Here is a 14,321-nt window from a genome sequence, read left to right as displayed (position 1 = left end):
GACAAAATAAATTGTAGCTATGCGTCGATTCCGCGCGGCACGTCCGAACCTGTAAGCTGAACAATAGTTTGGAGGGGAGAGTAATCAAGGGTTGCATGGCGCTCAAACAAAAGACGTATCGTCGAGATTTGAAAATCGCGTAAGTCGGGATAGCGTAAGTCGAGGTATTACTGTACAGTACAGGGTGTTTTTTTTTTAAACTGACGGTACTCAGAGACATCTGTAGAGCAATCTAACAGCCGGACTGTCGCCAAATTTGGGAGAGTGACTAAGGACGACATGGGAAAGAGATTCCGCGAAGAAAAAAGTAGTACCCAAATTTGCCGGTAGGGGTGGATTTGGCGCTGTTGTAGCGAAACAGCTAAGAATCTGCATAAAATCCAGCTGCAATTAACAAACACACGAATGAATAATCAGACAGAGGTTTCAGTGTAATAACGAAAGTTTAATTAATCAGCAAATAACCTTCTCCCTTCTTCAATGTGATCACCGTCCTGCTGGACAACTCATTGCATCCTGAACACCGTGTTCTCTATGGCCGAACGTAACATGTCCGCAGGAATGTTCATCACAGTTCGAGAAATGTTGTCCTTCAAAGTCATCAAGTTTGGGACACTACCAAGATAGACCTTGGACTTTAAGTAACCCCACAGGAAAAAGTAACATGGGGTTAGATCCGGGGAGCGAGGCGGCCATGCAAGTGGAAAAAAGCGACTGATGACCCTTTCTTCAGTGAAGTGCTGGTAGCTTTTTCGCTACAACAGCGCCAAATCCTCCTCTACCGGCGAATTTAGGTACTACTTTTTTCTTCGCGGAATCTCTTTTCCATGTCGTCCTTAGTCACTCTCCCAAATTTGGCGACAGTCCGGCTGTTAGATTGCTCTACAGATGTTTCTGAGTACCGTCAGTTTAAAAAAAAACACACTGTATATATTTTTTCCGCTATTTATTTTATTATCTATATTTTGTCCGTTTGGACGTTTTCCGTTAATTTTCATATTTATTCCGAACACATTTTATGTTCTATATTTAATGTTCTATTTTTTTGTAACCGAGGAAGATCGTTAAAAACGATTGAAAACGTTATTATTTTATTAAATTTTGCTGGATTGATAAAGGTGTAGTTTATTTAACTTATTCTACTTCCAGTACATAGTTTTATATACTTATAAATAACTACAGACTAATATGTAAAGCCTATATATGAAAACTGGTAAGACTGATAGCCACTTAGCCACTGATTATCCGTTCTTACATTATTATAATATATTAATATAAATTAATCAGTAGAATTACCTTTGCTATTATTTAACTTAAAGATTACATTATAATTATAATCTAACTAAACATTTAAAGTTAATTATCTCTATCTCAAGTGTTAAACCGAACCAAAGTTAAGTTTACTACCTAAATGTGTAAGAAGTTTTACTGATTTATAGTGAGCAGTCTAAATAATAAAAGCTTAAGTATTTTTTAAAAATGTTTTATTTCATTAAAAAAACATAAGGATAGATAGATAGATAGACAGATAATACTATTGCACCAAAAATACATCCGCGCTGGATCCAGCTGGAATGATTTCAATCCAGCAAAAATACAGCTGGATTCAAAACACTGCTGGATTGCAATTCCTAATCATCATCCTTCAATGGAACATTATATCTATTTTTTCTACATGGAGCTGCTCTTAATAATAATTTTTCGGATTTTCCGTCTTTTCCAAGCATTTCTGCCCCAGGCATTTGGGATGTAAATGTATCTGCGAGAACTTCGGTTACTATTCCTTCGCGACTTTCACCCTCGCTTGGTTTTTCGTCTGTACTTCTTCTGATTTGTTCATCTTTATTAGAAGACATTTCTTGTTGTGAAGACTCTTTCTGGTTTTTATTCATTTTTACCTAATACAAAAACAATAAAAAGTATTTTATGTTTAAAAAAAATCTACAAATATTCTAAAATATCTAACATTTAGATCCTCCGAATCCGCTTAACCGATTTAAATCATTTTTGCAAACAAATAGAATCCACCTCGGTCTAGGACATGACTCAAGCGAAATTTTAAAATTCGACCTGTTACCGGAGATAACATTGTGAACTTTGACATCGTATAAGTCTATGGTCAAGCGGAGCGAGTTGTCTGGCCACACGGGCCAGACAACTCGCTCCGCTTGACCGATTAGAATGTAATATATATTATATAAAGCAGGTGTGGCCAAACTTTTATCTTTTATGGGCTTCTTTTTCAGTAAAATATATAGTCTGCGGGCGACTATGAATATGGACAAACAATTTTAAAATTTTTCAAATTTTTCGAAGATATTTTAATGAATAATTAATAATGATAAATAAATAAAATGATAATAATGATGAGTTTTTATTTTTTCCGGCCTGTACTTGGTTTATTTATTCTAAAATAATAGGGTTAAATATTAATAACATTTAAAACAATAATTAATAAACTAACATACCTGCTTCTGTTCGCTGTATGAATAAATAAAAAACTAACATTGAAAGTAAATACAAGTGCACAAACAAGGAGTAAGAAGTGGATTGAAGCCAGGCGCTGTCATGTTACTGTCTGACCAAGGCCGTATAGATCAAAGGTGGCCAACTTTGGTGCACATAAGATCTACTTTTTATCGTAAAAATGTGTCGCGATCGACTTGTCGTCATCGGCATAGTCTACGTGGGGAGGGGAATTTTGAAATACATACTATGTTTTATACACTGTGTTTCAGTACGAAGTGCACTCACTGCTTATGAGTCGAGTCATAACTGCATGCATACAGTCGCGTCGGTTAAAAATATAATACATTAAGTCAAGACATCGCTAGCGATCGACCAAAATTGGCGTGGCGAATCGACCGGTCGATCGCGGATCGACTTGTTGGCCACCCCTGGTATAGATGATACGTATCATCTAGACGGCCTTGGTCTGACACATGATTTTGCGCCATTTATATGCGCATGCGTTGCGATTACAATTAATTTAAAAGTTAACATTCATTTGCATTGTTCATCGGGATAAATACAAACAGTATGGGTACAGTACGTTGCACAGACAGTCTATTATTGTAAGAATAAATTATCGAATTAAGATTTTTAAACATTAATTTAAGTGAAAGCAAATTGGGTGTACTATAGATTACTATCTATGGAATTTCAGGACTTTTATTATATATTGGAACTCAGGGGACCGAGACGAGTTCAACGGTACCTATTTTGGACCGGAGACGAAAAATAAAAAAGTTATCATACTTTTTCACTTACCATACTTTTTTAATGCTCTCGTGAAGACGACACTATAGTTGCTAGTACTGCCATCTTGCGGTAAAGTCTGCAAACCGTGACGTCAGACTACGGTCATCTCCCGGAGGTTAAACACGCGATACGAGAGCGGAGAGAGCGACGCGACTTCCGATCATCGCGCGATCGCCATTTCGGTTATGTTACTTATGGCAGCGAAACAACGGCGGCCCGACTGACCTCTCGTATAGGCGCCACCACACGCCGCCATGTGCTAAACCTAGTTGATCGATTCACGGTAGTTCTTGAACAAAGTAAAAAAAGGGGGAAACGTCTACTAAGGCAATTTTAACGGCAAGCGACGGGGACTCCCGATCGCGATAGTGAGGCCGACTTAGCGGAGAGCGACACGACTCCCTATCATCGCGCGATCGCCGAAAAAAGTATGATAACTTTTTTATTTTTTCGTCTCCGGTCCAAAAGTAGGGTATCGTTGAACTCGTCTCGGTCCCCTCAGTTCAGATATATACTCAAAGTCCCGAAATTCCATAGATAGTAATCTATAGTATCCCCGCAAATTGTTCAACTTTAGCTTCGCGGGCTACTTTCAAAACCTTTTGCGGTCGACCGGTCGACCCGCGGTCTACGTATTGGCCTTCCCTGATATACAGGGTGTTCGGAAATTCCCGTTACAAACTTCTAGGACATGTAGAGGGGAGTGAGTACATAATATTTTGATTAGGAACCCATGTCCGGAAACGTACCGTTTCCGTTCTACGACGGTTTCAATTCAGGTGTTTAACTCTTCCACTTCTGCTTGAGGAATTTGAATTAGGCGTGACGCAATGCAATTATTAGGTAACTATTCGAAAGGAAACATAACGAAACATCCATTTATCACTTAAGCACATTTGTTTTTATTAACACTTAAACTTTACGTGTTTACATTATTCCAAAACAGAAAAGAACCCAGCATACTATACGTACAGAACAGTACTGATGCATTACAACAGCGGCTCGATGTGGCGACCACCAACGTTCTTACAGACATTGTACCTACGAAGCATGTTCTGGTACACTCTGAGACTTTTCTGTTCCCTCAGCAGAAGTGGAAGAGCTAAACATCTGAATTGAAACTGTCGTAGAACATGGGTTCCTAATCAAAATATTATGTACTCCCTACCTTCTACAAGTCCTAGAAGTTTGTAACGGGAATTTTCGAACACCCTGTATATAATGAATTATTACTATAAATATAGTAATGCTACATCATTATAATAATTCAAATGAATTACTAATTTAAAAATATTTACTATTTATTAGAAGACTTCATTACAGCATTTCCCATGTTCTATCCCTTTCTATGCATCCACATTCTATAGTTCCATACAATTAATATGCTTTATAAATTGTGAAGATATTATGTACAGTATTTCAATTTCTGAAATATAACTTTATGTGCTTATTAAATATTTATTTGTACATATCTTTAAATAACTCACTTCATTTCGAATTTGAATTATCTAATCAATACCATAAATTAATAAATATAAAACAACAAATAATAAGCCTTTTACAATGTTTAAAACTACATGTATAAATATTACATGTATAATTTTGTTTAAAATTAATTCGTGGAATATTACAGAACATATAAAATTTGTTTTACTCGTTACATTTTAACTTAAAAAATCGATTTTAATGTTTTCTATATCACTAAACATAAACAGTTTTTCATATATTTGCACAATAGCTGCACTAAAATAGATTTCTCAGGTAAAAACAAAACAAGAAAGACAGTTTTATTCATTCAAAAAGTTTATCCACGACCAAATAAATATGAATACGAATAAAAATTTTCCGAATAACTCGAATAATTGAATTATTTGCAACATATAATTTAAAAAAAATAACTATTTCATAATTACAAATCTATTATATAATAATAAACTTCGTACAAATCACAAAGCATTCTACGTATTTAGCCTATTTAATTCTTTTTTAAATAACAATTTTCAATTAAATTAAACATACAATGACGTTATGTACTATCACTCCTTTAATTTTCTTATAACAAATTATTTAATTTAATTATTAATAAATTTAAATTCTACTTACCTGAGATGATAATTATATTCAATAATGCATATAGTTTCTATGTAAACTTAATATGTCTGTTAACTACGGTATATATAAATTAATTTATCAATATAATACTTCAATTTATATGTGTATGATTATCAATACGATAACTTATCAGTTGATTTTAAACATAATTTATCAATTTTGCTTATCATAAAATTGGAAAAATATATTGTTTCTTTTAGTGTTCTCAATTTTCAATGTTTAGGTAGAGTACAATACATATGAGAGAACTAAATTCATATTTAGTTGCTTAGAAACTAATCAGATGTATAATTATATTATTTCATTATCTAAGATAATAAAATTGATAATATCTTACTTTTATATTAAACTGGCATCAATAAAATGATTTTAATGACAATATCAACATTAAAGGCGTAAAGTCAACTTTCTGTAATAGTGTCATCATATTTTAAATCAAACAAAAAACAATACAATAATTTAAATAACTATTCTAAAGGTAATTTAATTTTTCTGCAATTTTAGGGGTACGTATTGATATTACGTAGTTTATTCTGATACCAAATGTAACTATAACTGTATAAATGTAATTGTAGCTTCACACATTATCAAAACCAAAATTATCAAAATTTACAACAAGATAACTTAGTCATACTTAGTCATATGATTCGTAATAATAATAACAACATATATTGTTAGATCTCAGCAGGCCCGCCGTAAGGGGGCGTGCAAGGCGTGAATTAGAGTACTGTACCTAGATACAGTAGAGCGTCGATAAGTGGAACCAATTGGGGACTGGGGTCCTTCCAGTTAATGATTTGTTCCAGTTTCCGACTTTGTACGAAAAAATACATTAACCTGTCCGATGTTCAAATTTTTCTCCGTGCGTTGCGTGTCCCGTTGCTTCGTGTTGAATTTTCGTCGATTTTAAGCCTAACGAAAATTTTTATAATAATCATCGAGGCTATCGTATCGTTAAAAATTATTTCTGCATTTTGTACAAACAAAATAAATATATTAAAGAATATAAAAAACATGAAAATTATACTTTAGAAGTAAATTTAGTATCAAAAACATTCGATTCAGCACGACACAGTCCGACTGAAAATCGTTCCACTTTCCGGCCATTCCACTTACCGACGTTACACTTATCGACGCTCTACTGTATCAGAGTAGCGACATACGAGTGATCGCCGCCATGTTCTGTCGACTTTCACCACGTGGTCTATGGGTTTACATTAAGAGATGACGATTTTTTTTTAGTTTAATAAATCATTTTATTCGCAAAAATGCTAAAGCATTTTTACGAATAAAATGATTTTCGAATTGTTAAACACAAGATCGTGGTATTAACTCAATCACTTGGCTTTGACTCCACCTTTATTTAGTTGATTCGGTGGTGTTTGCCGTTTCTAACAGTAGTTTAACTACTGTTAGAAAGGATACGAATTTAAGAACGAATATGATACCGATACACTGAGATATTCCAGGCACGAGCTTATTTCCTTATCATACAGCCTATTATGGGCCTGTTCGAACTCATAGTGGGCATGGAAAATGTCCCATTTAGTTCCCACAGGGCGGAAAAAGTCATAAAAAAGGACCTATAATGGGCATGTTTTGTCCTTAGCGAAAAGAGAGAATAGTAAAATATTTAAAAAGAAATATTGAATAACCCAATATTTCCGTTAACTCTCAACCGGGCCCAAGACAAAACTGTAATCCAAACTTTATTTATATGATATGAAATTAAATTTTTTTCAATATGCCAACCAAACACTATCGAGACAATGCTTTAATTTTGTTAATGTGAAGAGATCGGAGATGGTAATTTATTTCTTGAGTTTCGGTTGAGCAGTAGCTACACAGCTATGTTGCCCCGACAATCTAGTAGTTCCCTTTTATTGGGTTCTCCATTCTCACGTATGTGGACATGCTCAAATTTGAGTAAAATCGGTTAGAGAGAATGAAATTCGCCCCTGACTATCTCCTAATAAGTTTTACGTCATCAGAGGAAGAAAATTGTAAAAATTAAAATATCGTTTAGAGTTGATTTTTCTTAACTACCGAAAATGCATTGTTAAAATTGATTGTGTATAAAATAAGGCATAACGAACTTTCGTTACCGATAAATTAATATTATTTATTAAAATTTTGTTGTAGTATATATACAATATCGAAATAATTTAAAAAATGAATATATTGAATATATATAAATATATCAGTGGCGTGCCGTCATTGAGAAGCAATGGAAGCGCCGCATCCACCTTCCAATGACCTTCCCTTGTATTTTCTAAAATATAAATTTTCATATTTTAACGTACTTTGAATTAATTAAAATTAATATTTTATTATAACTGCATTATGTATCTTATTAAAAAATTCCATACAACTTGTGAAAAAAATGATAAGATTGCTATTGTATATTCGAATGTCAGTGGCGGAATGGAAGCGCTTACGAGACAGCTTTCACGGCGAGAATAACTGAATGGTGTAAAGCAGCCAGAGGGCATTGGCGCATGCGCTTTACAGAGCATCAACCTCAGCCGGTTTAGCTGATGGAAACTACAAACGTATAACGCTTCCAACGATTCTATCCCTTAGCCACTGGTAGGGAGCTATCTGACTAAGTGAATTGTTTAAGATTTAAAAAGTAAAGAGTATTCAATGTTATTTTTAGGTACGTTTTATTGCGAAGTTATATTTAATTACAGTATAATTAAAAGAAAATTATAATTATATTGACAGATTTTCAGACATAAAATCTTTAGAATTTTTATCACTTTTAGATGTTTTTCGTAATATTAAAATTATCAACAATTTTTCCGAGCGTGTTTTAATTTTTTAAATTAAGTAAATTTTATGGAAAATTTTTTGATTTATCTAAATTACGTAGCGAATCGCAATATTTATATTCGTGTCCGGACTATATTGACGAGTAACTCTTAGACATAAAACATATTATAATTAATGTCGATCCGAACAAAAACGTACTAAAAGAATTATATGATTTAGTATCATTAATATTTACGGTACCATCTACCGGTGGGTGTGTTGAGCGCAGTTTTTCGACCACGGAGCGAATTCATACATTGGCCAGGAACAGTCGGTCGCTAGCGTCGCTTTCGATAGAAAAAGAACTTGTAAATACGTTGACGGAGTCGACGACCAGCGACTTTTATGATAAAGTAATTAACGACTTGGCGGAATAGAATTAGTTTATAAAAAATTAAAAAAACAAGTGTTTCTATCATTGTATGTATTATTGTATGATGTATGTATTATTTGTATTTTAGAACTAAAATACATAAATTGTTTATTTTTGTCATTTCCAGTATTTGTTTAAAACTTTTATGGAAATGTCATGTACTGGACGGATCTGACCCGTCACGAAAGATGCGAAAAAACGGTTAATTTAGAGAAAAATTTATTCGTTTAAAAAAACATAGGTAAAAGTCGTTTGTAGTCGGACACTCATTGTTTATATCAAACTGCCAGGCAGAAACCATAAATCGCGGAAGGAAGTCGTCCTGTGATCGGTGGAAGATCGAATTCATCTTCGATTTTGACTTTTCTCACGCTCCAGGTAAGAGTGTCGTTACGTTTAATAACCAGGGACCAACCACTCGAGAAGCGTGACTGAGAGAGAACGACCAATCAAAATGGATGAAAGAAAGAACGGAGATTGATATAATCCCTCCCCGTGCCTTACAGACTTGTCAACGCCACTGTCCCGGGGCCACCTTCGATCGACCATCGAAGAACCACATCGACGCTCAGGACGTCCGAACGGCTGATTGTCCTAAAGCAAACTATTTTGTACGTAGTGTATGTTTATTTTATGTTAAAATAAACGTTTTTTGTCAGATACTTGTCGTCTTTGTCTCTACAGCCACCACCCATGTACGAATGGGCCCTAGACCATTACTGACGAGCAATTAACTGACTGCCCCTGGAATTCGGCTTCTTACAGAAACCAGCTTCTTTATCATCAAATGTCACGGCACGCCACTGCAATATATATAATATATATAATAATAATATAATATATATAATAATAATAATATAATGTATAATAAATGAAATATATTATTTATGTATTGAACTTTTTAGTTCAATACTGTCTTTCTCTTTTCAAGTTCTCTTCCTTTTCTTATCTATTTGCTTATGATTATAATAATCATTGTAATATGAGTGATTCAGACCCATTTTTTGATTCTGAGCAAATTCCCGTTTCGACCTTTCCTGATATAGAACCAAACCTGGTTGGCAACCGCAATAAATATCACTATCATTCCTTTTTGTACAATCTTTCTCCTTGCAGGCTTGTTTTACTCCAGACAACAACCATTCCAGACGTTTTTCTTCCAATTTTTTATCCTTAATACATTCTTCTAATGTAGGAAGACGATCAGGTATGGGTGCAGTTTGTATATGAGTTCCAAGAGAGCTATATACGAGAAGATTTCTTCGATAAGATATGCCCTTTTTTAATGTCGTTGGAATGGCCATCGAAGAATTGCTTTGAGATATTTTTTCCACATTCTCAGTTGCCTTTTCTTTAGCAGACTGATTAATAGAACTCTTGAATGGCATTTTTTCCATTATTCGTCTACTAGAACTGTATGAACTGAAAATTTCATTATTTTTTGTCGCTTTGCTTCTCATATTTGTAGAAATATTTGACGACTCGGTTTGACGACAAGAACTTTGTTTTTGAATATTTGGAGATAATTCACAGTTTGGAATTAATATTAAGCCAACAGATAGTTGATTTGTTGGCATAAATACTGAACCAGAACTAGAATTACTATCACGACGTTGTCGTTTTGCATTTTTTGGTTCAATATTGTCTTTTTCTCTTGAAGTTCTCTTCCTTGTTTTGTCTGTTTCCGTATAATTATAAAAATAATAATTGTAATTTGAGGAATTCTGAACAAATTCTTGTTTCGACCTTTTCTGGCATCGAACCAAGCGTAATTGGCGTGTGGAATCCTTTCGACTCTTTCGTCGAATATTTATTTTCGAAATATACACACCAATCTCAACCAGAGTGTGCATGACAGTTGATAAACACCATAGAGGTAGAAACAATTGGACTCCGATAAGGATTAATCGACAGCACCAATAAAGTAACATCCTTAATCTGTGGAAAAAAAAATTAAATGTAAATTAATTATAATATTTATTACTTTACGAAATAATAAAATAAATTTATTATAATAGAATCAACGAATATGAAAAATTTAATTTTACTATATTTAGAGAATATTAAAAAACATGCATTTATATTTTCAGAATCTTTCTTATATTCAGTTGTATACAATATACCAGTGGCGTGCCGTCATTGGAAGCAGTGGAAGCGCCGCTTCCACCTTCCCTTGTATTTTCTAAAATATAAATTTTCATATTTTAACGTACTTTGAATTAATTAAAATTAATATTTTATTATAACTGCATTATGTATCTTATTACAAATTTCTATACTACATGTGAAAAAAACGATAAGATTACCATTGTATATTCGAATATCAGTGGCGGAATAGAAGCGCTTCCGAGACAGCTTCCACGGCGAGAATAACTGAATGGTGTAATGCAGCCAGAGGGCATTGGCGCATGCGCTTTACAGAGCATCAACCTCAGCCGGTTTAGCTGATGGAAACTACAAACATATAACGCTTCCAACGATTCTATTCACCCCCTTGCGACGGCCGGATGGCGAGCGGTAAAGGTGGCAGCCTACCGCTCTGGGGGACCCGGGATCGAATCCGAACGGGTCGAATAATCCCCAGGAATTTTTCGGGGGGTGGTCCGTTTGGATATGTCGGGCCCCGTCCCTCACCACCCGGTCGCCCCATTGTGGGCCTGGCCGAACCCATAATGGGCCTACTAAAAGAGGCCCTCTTAGTGCCTACAGGGCGGAAAGAGTTAAAAAAAAAAAAAAAAAAAAAAAAAAAAACGATTCTATCCCTTAGCCACTGGGTAGAAAGCTTTTCTAAGTGAATTGTTTAAGATTTAAAAAGTAAAGAGTATTCAATGTTATTTTTATGTACTTTTTTTACAAAGTTATATTTGATTATAATTTTCTTTTAATTATACTGTAATTATATTGACATAAAATCTTTAGAATTTTTATCACTTTAGATGTTAATAATTTTAATATTACGAAAAACGATTTTTCTAAGAGTGTTTTAATTCTTTAAATTAAGTAAATTTTATGGGAATTTTTTTCATTTATCTAAATTACGCAGCAAATCGCAATATTTATATTTGTGTCCCGATTATATTGACGAGTAACTCTTAGACATAAAACATATTATAATTAATGTCGATCCGAACAAAGACGTACTAAAAGAATTATATAATTTAATATCATTAATATTTACGGTACCATCTACCGGTGGGTCTGTTGAGCGCAGTTTTACGACCACGGAGCGAATTCATACATTGGCCAGGAACACTCGGTCGGAGGAAAAATCGTGGTCGCTAGCATTGCTTTCGATAGAAAAAAAGCTTTCGAATACGTTGATGGAGTCGACGACCAGCGACTTTATGATGAAGTAATTAATTTAGAGAAAAATTTATTAGTTTAAAAAAAACATAGGTAAAAGTCGTTTGTAGTCGGACACCCATTGTTTATATCAAACTGTCAGGCAGAAACCATAAATCGCGGAAGGAAGTCGTCCTATGATCGGTGGAAGATCGAATTCATCTTCTATTTTGACTTTTCTCCGGCTCCAGGTAAGAGTCTCGTTACATTTAGTAACCAGGGACCAACCACTTGGGATGCGTGATTGAGGGAGAACGACCAATCAAAATGAATGAAAGAAAGAACGGAGATTGATATAATCTCCGACAATCGAGGACACCTGGCACTCGGTTAACGTTCCGAATAACCAAAACGCCGTGTGTCAACGCGCAGAAAAAAAAAAACAGTTTCTCGTCTATTGTGCCAACCTGTAACCCGTGCCACTTCGGTCTTAGACCGTGTCCCCGACGCCAACAGAGGTAGGTCTCCCCGTGCCCTACAGACTTGTCAACGCCACTGTCCCGGGACCACCTTCGATCGATCATCAAAGAACCACATCGACGCTCAGGATGTCCGAACGGCTGATTGTCCTAAAGCAAACTATTTTGTACATAGTATATGTTTATTTTATGTTTCTTTTTTGTCGGTTTTTGTCACATACGTCTCTTCTGCCACCACGCACATACGAATGGACCCTAGGTCATCACTGACGCGCAATTAACTAATTGCCCCTGGAAGTCGGCTTCTTACAGAAACACAGCTTCCCTATCATCAAATGTCACGGCACGGCACGCCACTGCAATATACAGTAATTAATACATTAATAAAGATCAAAATACTTACAATATTCAATTATAATTGACGCAATATGAATAAATTAAGTAAAATTTTTTTCCGAAACGCAGTTACTCGACTTCCAACAATGCAGAGCAACAATAGACTAACAATAGGCTATTTCGTATTGTTGAGAAATATTTTTTGTTTATGAATTATAAAAAATAAATATTTTTGTCTTTTATTTATTCCTTTTGCTAAAATTAAAAAATCAAGCAACGAGTCGCGTAACTTTTCGCTGATATGAAATTTTATTTTAAAAATAACTGTTATATTATCAAATATAATAAATAAAATTGTGTGTGGCGCTATCTGTTATGAGATTTTGTTATAATAAATTTTATATTATTAATTATTGTAAAATGGGAAAATGCTTAAATTTTGTAGGTACGGATGAGTTTTATAAAAAAAAAAAAAATTGTAAATGCTAATAACTAGTAAAATGTTTATTAAGTCCGATTCCCTCTTGGAATACAACAGGTTTACGAGGCTGTTTATGGTTTGACGAACGACAATTTGTCTAGATGAAGATATTTGCGCTTTCTGAAGATTCAATCTTTTCAGCAGTGCTGCAGCGGCTACAGGAACTCAAAGCGAAATTGTTGCTAATAAGATTGCTGCGTTGCGCTGCGTGTAAAGCCGCGCAATGCAGATTGCTGGTTTGACAGTATAATTTACAGCAGTCCCGAAAGGTTCTTTTTTCGCTTTATCAAGATGGCTGCGTTCATGGATGGACTCGTAAAGATTGATAATCCTTGATTATAATGTTATTTTCAATCTGTTAAATAATAAATACATAAGAATCTAAACGCTTGTTCGATGACTACTGGTGTAGAGTTAATCGAGCATTAAAATACTTTTGTGTTCTTGTTAAATGTCATTAATTTTATAGTATGATGCCATTATCTTTCATCAAGGAACTTTGACAAAAGAGTACTTTTAAATCAATTAACATTAAATATTTCGTGGAACAGTGAGATTATAGCCAACTGAACAGACGCTATGTTGTTTCGTTTGTTTAGTTGGCTATAATCTCAGGTAACAGCGGTTGCTGGAGCGAAAGCTGCACGCATCCGAGTAGTAATTTTACAACACCAATCGCTGTAGTATTTTGTGTTGTAAAATTACTACTCAGATGCGTGCAACTTTCGCTTCAGCACCGCTGTTACACTGCTGAATTTAGCAACGAGTGGGAAGTTGGAATGTCGTTAATGACGTCAAATTTCAACACTCAACACTCGAGAAATAACAATTGGAATCATACGGAACATTTCAATGAAAATTGGAATGTCCCGTATGATTCAACGTAGGATCAGCGTTTATAATAATTTTATTACTTGTTGCTCTAGTCAATTTTGCATATTTTCGAGGTCTCGAATGTTAGGAGGCCCCTGGGCCCACACCTAAAGACAGGCCTGTGCATATCCATTTATTATATGGAAGAATTATTCAAAAAAATTAATTTTATAATCCATGATATCACCAGCTGGTCACCCTCATTGTTGGTGAGCCTGGATGAATCAACAAAGGGCATGAAAAACATCTTTTTAATATCCACAAGATAGGAAGGAGAAAAATTATATACACACATTTCAATTTCACTCTC

General features: G+C 34.5%; 1 long non-coding RNA gene across 1 annotated transcript; it reads right to left on the bottom strand.

Annotated features, from left to right (window-relative positions):
• Window positions 1-1,467: 1,467 nt before the first annotated feature.
• Window positions 1,468-3,321, bottom strand: LOC136986711 (uncharacterized). The gene is made up of 2 exons (XR_010882520.1): window positions 3,271-3,321; window positions 1,468-1,898 (listed from the first exon to the last, which is right to left on the bottom strand). It is a non-coding gene; the product is annotated as an uncharacterized lncRNA (long non-coding RNA).
• Between the last annotated feature and the right edge of the window lie 11,000 nt (window positions 3,322-14,321).

The sequence above is a fragment of the Centruroides vittatus genome, unplaced genomic scaffold, assembly GCF_030686945.1.
Source record: "Centruroides vittatus isolate TY-2023 unplaced genomic scaffold, ASM3068694v2 contig_1215, whole genome shotgun sequence".
Lineage (NCBI taxonomy): Eukaryota > Metazoa > Arthropoda > Arachnida > Scorpiones > Buthidae > Centruroides > Centruroides vittatus.
This window is presented reverse-complemented; position numbering and strand designations above follow the sequence as displayed.